Source organism: Triticum dicoccoides, chromosome 5A (genome assembly GCF_002162155.2).
Source record: "Triticum dicoccoides isolate Atlit2015 ecotype Zavitan chromosome 5A, WEW_v2.0, whole genome shotgun sequence".
Classification (NCBI taxonomy): domain Eukaryota; kingdom Viridiplantae; phylum Streptophyta; class Magnoliopsida; order Poales; family Poaceae; genus Triticum; species Triticum dicoccoides.
Window position 1 is genome coordinate 451,915,902 of NC_041388.1, and position 6,518 is coordinate 451,922,419.

Here is a 6,518-nt window from a genome sequence, read left to right on the forward strand (position 1 = left end):
CGAATAATCATGCATGATAGTGGTCTTTTTCATTGCTCTTGTCAATGGCTTGTCTCACCTACTGCTTAGTAAACTAATTATAGCATATAATTATAGCACATAAGTGAATCACTACTGCTTTTTTTTTTTTTGTGGGTGCACTACTATGTGGCATACAATCTGTCTGAGCTTATATATATAGCAACATCAACACAATCACACAACATCTCATTCGCCCCCCTGGACTTGGACTGGACCCCCTTGGGCATGAACATGATCTCCAACCTACATAATCACATGCACCCGCCAGCCAGATGCGGGAATCTATTTCGTCCAAATTTAAAATAGCCTGGCCGCACGCTGAGTAAACAATGGGGAATGCTTTTGTAAAGCATTAGCAGCTTTCACAGTTCATGATGGCTGAGCTAAACTAAGGAGCATCGGCAAAGAGTTGGCAACCAAATCTGGCAGACACGTATGGATGCGACGGTATATACTCCTGCACTGTATTGTGCACTGACTTTTGGGTAGGAATTGTGGGTGCACAGTTTGACATGTACTACTCCACTACTACTAGAAAGAAATGGAGAGACGGGACATGCATCATTGAGAGCAGGGCCTAAGCAGCATCCCTCCTCGTTTCGAGTGGGGTTGGCGCCCACTTCAGTTCAGTTCAGCTCAGAGAGTCCCGTGTTCCTCCTCGGACTGCTTAACTGTGTACTCCCTCCGCAGCGAAATATAAGACCGTTTTTAGACTTTTTTTTTTGAGATTTGGCAACCTTTATTAAACAATAATCATATCAGTTACAAGGAAGGGGAGTAAGAAATCAGGAGGTTTATCTCGCCACTTCCCAGAAAAATTTCCTCCGTAACTAGCCCGAGCAAGCCCATGCGCTGCCGCATTACCTTCCCGAGCACAATGAACAACAGTCACCCTGCCGAACGCAGTCAATAACTTTCGACAGTCATCAGTAACAACCGCCGCTGAAGCACGGTAATCTGATGGGTCAAGGATAGCTTGGACAATCTCTAGTGAGTCAGACTCTACTACCAGAGTTGAAATGCCCAGATTGTCAGCTAGGCGTAAGCCATCAAGTAGAGCAAGAGCATCCATGGATGGTGCATCCATAGCATGCTGTTTATAATAACAACATCCTGCAATAAAAGCGCCCGTACAATCCCGAATTACTGCTCCCGTTGCTCCTGATCCCTCATCAGCATGGTAACTTGCATCCACATTAAGCTTTAAGACCCCCATAGCAGACCTCTCCCACCTCACTTTTCTGTCCTTTACCCTTGGTTTCATAGCGAGAGCATTAGCAACGATGCCCCGTATACTCATTGTTGTACGGACCGGGGTGCCACACTTCTCGTCGTGGCTAATTTTCCGACGATCCCATCAAAGATACCAAGCTGCTACCATAATCATCTCAACTCCATTTGCAATCGGGATCCTTGCTTCTCCCTCAAGATCCGAACAGAGAAGCTTTTCTAAAATAACTGAACCTGACCTCTCTTGTGCTACAGCATTTTCAATGGTAGGTTTCAAACCGAGTTCCTCCCACACCTTCTTGGATCTGTCACATGTAAATAACATATGGCGGAGATCCTCAGGGGTAGTTCGACAAACTGGACATATTACAGGGGACTTCATATGACGATCTGTTAATGTGCAGTAGCACGGAACGATCCCATGTAACACCCGCTAGTTGAATACATGTACTTTAGGAGGGACAATTCTTCCCCAAAGAGACTTCCACACAGGATGTGGATCAATTCTGCCTCCTCCCGAGTCCAACCGAGCTCGTGTCCTATATTCATTTTTCCATGTAATATGATACGCTGAGCGGACAGTAAAGCAACCTGATTTCGAAAAATGCCATGAGATGAAGTCTGATTGTCCATGAGATGACAATGGAATTTGCAATATCCTCTCTGCATCAACCGGCCAGAAGTTTTCACGCACGAGCTGCTCATCCCAATTTCTAGAAATTGGATCAATCAAGTCCTCGACTTTCTGTAACAAACATAGCCCCCTAGGGGTCATTACCTTGCGGTCATGGCTTGTGGGTATCCACTGGTCAGACCAAATATCAATTGAAGCACCATTCCCTGGTCGCCAAATCGCCCCTAGCTTGAAGGTTTTCATACCCGCCATGATACTCTGCCAAGTATACGATGAACCTTTTTTCAAAGATGCATTCATCAAGTCCCCATCTGGATAATATTTCGCCCGTAGTACTTGGGCGCATAGAGAGTCTGGATCGGATAGTAGCCTCCAACACTGCTTCGCTAGCATAGCTTTGTTAAAACAATGTAAATCACGAAAGCCCATACCTCCCTCTTTCTTAGGAATGCACATCTTCCACCACGCCTTCCAGTGGATCTTCTTTTTTTCTTGCGTGTCACCCCACCAATATCTAGCAATAGCATCACAGATAGCCTTACAAATATTCTTCGGGATGTTAAAAACCGACATGGCATAAACCGGGATAGCCTGTGCCACCGCCTTCAAAAGAGTTTCTTTCCCGCTGATTGATAACATTTTTGAGATCCACCCATTAATAAGTGCACAAACTCTATCAACTAGATGTTGAAAACTGTCACTTCGGTCAATTCCAACTTTTGACGGTAACCCCAAGTACTTATCCGAAATCGCCTCTGAGACAATATTAAGTTGTGAACAAATATCCGCTCGCACTTCCACTGAAGTATTGTGACTGAAGAACACACTGGATTTTGCATCGCTAACCAGTTGTCCTGAGCTAGCACAGTACATGTTTAGAGCATTTCTGAGTGACGTGGCATTCAACGTATTCGCCCTCATCAGAATAAGGGAATCATCAGTAAATAACAAGTGTGAAACTGATGGTGCACTACATCAGACCGTTTTTAGACTTGTTTAGCCTAAAAAACGTCTTATATTTTGACACAGAGGTAGTTGTTTGTACTGTAGCTGCCTCTGCAACTGTCATCTGTTTAAATAGTTTCTCCAAAGGGGTCTCTTAAATCACCCGCAAACATTCTGTCATAATGTTAGGACGCATTTTGCCATCCAACAACATCGTGCATTAGTCCGTGGACTCGTTTTCCCACAAACCCGAACAAACTAGGGGGTTTTATGCGAGTCCAGACCATCATCAAATAGGACTGGAACCTCTGGGCCATCGAAAACCCTGACCGGACCCGCGTCTCCATCTTTTCCTCTTTCTCTGCATCTGCTTCCTTGCTTGTCGACACCGTCTCTCTACCACCCCCAGGGGCGGAGCCAGGGGGGACGAGCAGGGGCATGCCCCCCCCCCCCAACGATCGACAATTTTAGTAACAGCGATGAGTAATTACCAACAAGATTAGATCAATATATGTACTCGGCCCCCCTATACTCGAATCCTGGCTCCGCCACTGACCACCCCGGCCGCTTGTCATGCGCTTCTCAGAACTCCGTGACCTCCACTCTTACACCCATTCGCCATGACGCTTGTCCTACACCATCGGTTCACACCTCTCGTCCGTCCGCCGCGCATATACCATCCGCCCGCATCGGGGTCACCATGCCCGGCAAGTGTGGTGAAATGTCCATGCTAAATTCGTTGTTTCTTCTTTAAAGCAATGCACTCAGACATGAAGTACACGTACTGAGTGCTGCCTCGAGTCGTCTCAGAAGATTTAATATGCTACATACTCCCTCCATTCCACAATGTAGTGCTTTCTCTATCCTCGTGCTTCAACTTTAACTGCAAATTTAACTACCAAGACCGATTGCGGCGGGAGCAAAAGTTATATCAGTGAATTCGTATTCGAAAGAAGTTTTCAATTATACAATTTTTTCTCTCGCCGCAGTCGGTCTCGTTGGTTAATTTTATGGTCAAAGTTGGACTTCGAAAAACGCGGACGCGCTATATTTTGGAATGGAGGGAGTATCAATTTGAGCTCGTGGACTTTTTTTTTTTTGAAACGGACTTTAAAACCTCGAGAGACGGATGTTTAGGAGACAGGGTGGCCGAGACTAGTTCACGGACAAATATAGTGCCTGTCTAGAGATGCTTTTCTACCAGCATTAGCTGCGATTGAAAAATGTGGAGACGTGGCGACATTCTGACACGGACTGGTGCTGGTCCGAAGTGTTTTTGCCACCTCGTTTCGGGACGGCAATGATGCCTGCACGCCGCCGGTGTCCCCGGCGTGCGCACCGCACTAAACTACACCAAACCGTCAGCCTCCGTCCCTCGCACGCTCGCCGTCTGCTCTCTCTTGTTGCCGACGCCGGTGGGCGCTCGCTCGCTCGCTCGCTCACCGGCGGTCACCGGAGCGGCGAGGACGAGAAGGTTTCCCGGTGGCAGTGAACTGACAATGCTAGTGCACTGACCGGGTCCCATCCCATTACCTACACCAGGGACGGCTAAGCTGATGCTAATTTGAGGTTTGGTGAGCCGCAAAGTCGACGATGGAGTGCACATCGGACGCACAGTTGTCCAAGGAATCTCCCTGTTTCGCTTTGGTCTCTGCTGTTCTTGCTTTGTGGCCATCCACCCGGCCCGGGGAAGCTTCAGACCAACGTCTCGTGCCCTTTTGCCGACGTAGGGGCAGACGGGCAGTGGTAGTACCGCCGCAGCTTTGTTTACTTGACTAGTTAATGTGGTGTTGTTTTCTTCAGCACACACTCTGGATAAGCAAGCCCTTGTTTATTCTGCAGGTGAAGTGCAGTGCAGTGCCTGTGGGAATCTGCAGTCTGAGTAGAGAGGGCTTGCTTATCAAACAAATAACATAGTCTTACAAGCCAAATAAAAGTAAAATAGTCTCACATAGTTTTACAAGCTGAATAAAAAAATACATCTATTGGTTGCCAACATGAGCCCACATATGCTCAACCAAATCATTTTGCCGTTGCATATAAGTTTTCCAATCACACATGTCATGATGAAATTGGGTCAACTGTTCAAACATTGCAGCTCCTCCATGCTCAGGCATAACATTCTCACCCTGAAACTGAAACCCTTGATCGTACAGACGTTCTGTGCGCTCATCTTCTACGATCATATTGTGCATGATCACACAAGCAGTCATCACCCCCCACAATTTCTTCGTGCTCCGAGTCTTAGCAGGATACCGAACGATGCCCCATCGAGATTGCAAAACACCAAAGGCACGCTCGACGTCCTTCCTAGCACTCTCTTGCTCTTGGGCAAATCTTTTCCTCTTCTCTCCGACAGGGTTGGGGATTGTCTTCACAATAGTGGTCCACTGAAGATATATACCGTCACCCAGGTAGTATCATTTGTCGTAGTTGTGGCCGTTGATGGTAAAATTAACCGGCGGGCTGTTGCCTTCGGCAAGCGTAGCAAACACCGGCGACCGTTGAAACACGTTGATATCATTGTGTGATCCGGCCATGCCAAAGAAAGAGTGCTAAATCCAGAGATCTTGAGATTCCACGGCCTCAAGTATGACAGTGCAAGCCCTGACATGGTCCTTATACTGCCCTTGCCAAGCAGAAGGGCAGTTCTTCCACTCCCAGTGCATGCAGTCTATACTGCCAAGCATCCCTGGGAAGCCCCTGCTGGCATTCATCGCCAATAGGCAGGCTGTATCTTCAGGAGTCGGCTCAAGTACTCAGGGCCAAACACATCAATAACACCCCTGCAGAACTTGTACATGGAGTCTAGGCATATAGACTCGCTCATACGTATGTACTCGTCAATGAGGTCACCGGACACTCCGTATGCAAGCATTTGGATGGTTGCAGTGCATTTATGATAAGAGCAGAAGCCAATCTTTCCAAGGGCATCCTCTTTGCACTCGAAATAGTGTCGGGTGGTAGGTGCGACATATGCCAACGGGTGGCTTATCATTGTGGGAGCCAGTAAGACATCGCCGGTGCCTGAAAATGGGATGAGGCGAAGACATGCACGCCGGTGGATCTTACCTAGCTTCGGGGCTCTCCGTGGAGATAACACCCCTACTGCTGCTCTGCGAGGTCTCCGCATGATCACTAGATGGACAAGTAACTACACAATGCTCCTTGAGCTGTTCGGTGGGAGGAGAAAGAAGGGTCGGCTGGCCTGCTTGTTCTCCTTGTGAGGTGTCTAAAACTAGCTGGGGGTCCAACCCTTTGCATGGGCGCCCCGGGGGGTTTATATAGGCCTACCCCCGGGGGTACAATGGTAATTCGACTGGGCGCGGGGCCCAGCCGTCTGTGACTGCGCTCGCCGGCTTCTGCGCCGGCTGCTGGGGCCCGCCGACTGGTGGGTCCTGCCGGCTGCCGGCCCCTTGGTCGACAGGCAGGCCCCACTGTCCAGGACCTGGTCGGCGGCTGGTTACTGTTGCTCTATCTTGGTGACGTGGGCTTCGTCGAGGTAGGCGTGGCTACACTGCCGCCGCCCGGCGGGCGATCGCTGTAGCCTCACCGCGTCTTGTCTCCTTAATGGGGCGTCTCCTTCGAGGGAGGCGGCAAGCCGGCTGCGGGGAGCCGGCTCTGTCTTGGGTCGACTGGGGGAGGCATGGCCGCCTTCGGGTGTCTCTCTGCCCGAAGTGGCCCACCG

At 49.1% G+C, this 6,518-nt stretch overlaps 1 pseudogene; it reads right to left on the bottom strand.

Annotated features, from left to right (window-relative positions):
• Positions 1–763: 763 nt before the first annotated feature.
• Positions 764–3,270, bottom strand: LOC119299758 (annotated as a pseudogene).
• Between the last annotated feature and the right edge of the window lie 3,248 nt (positions 3,271–6,518).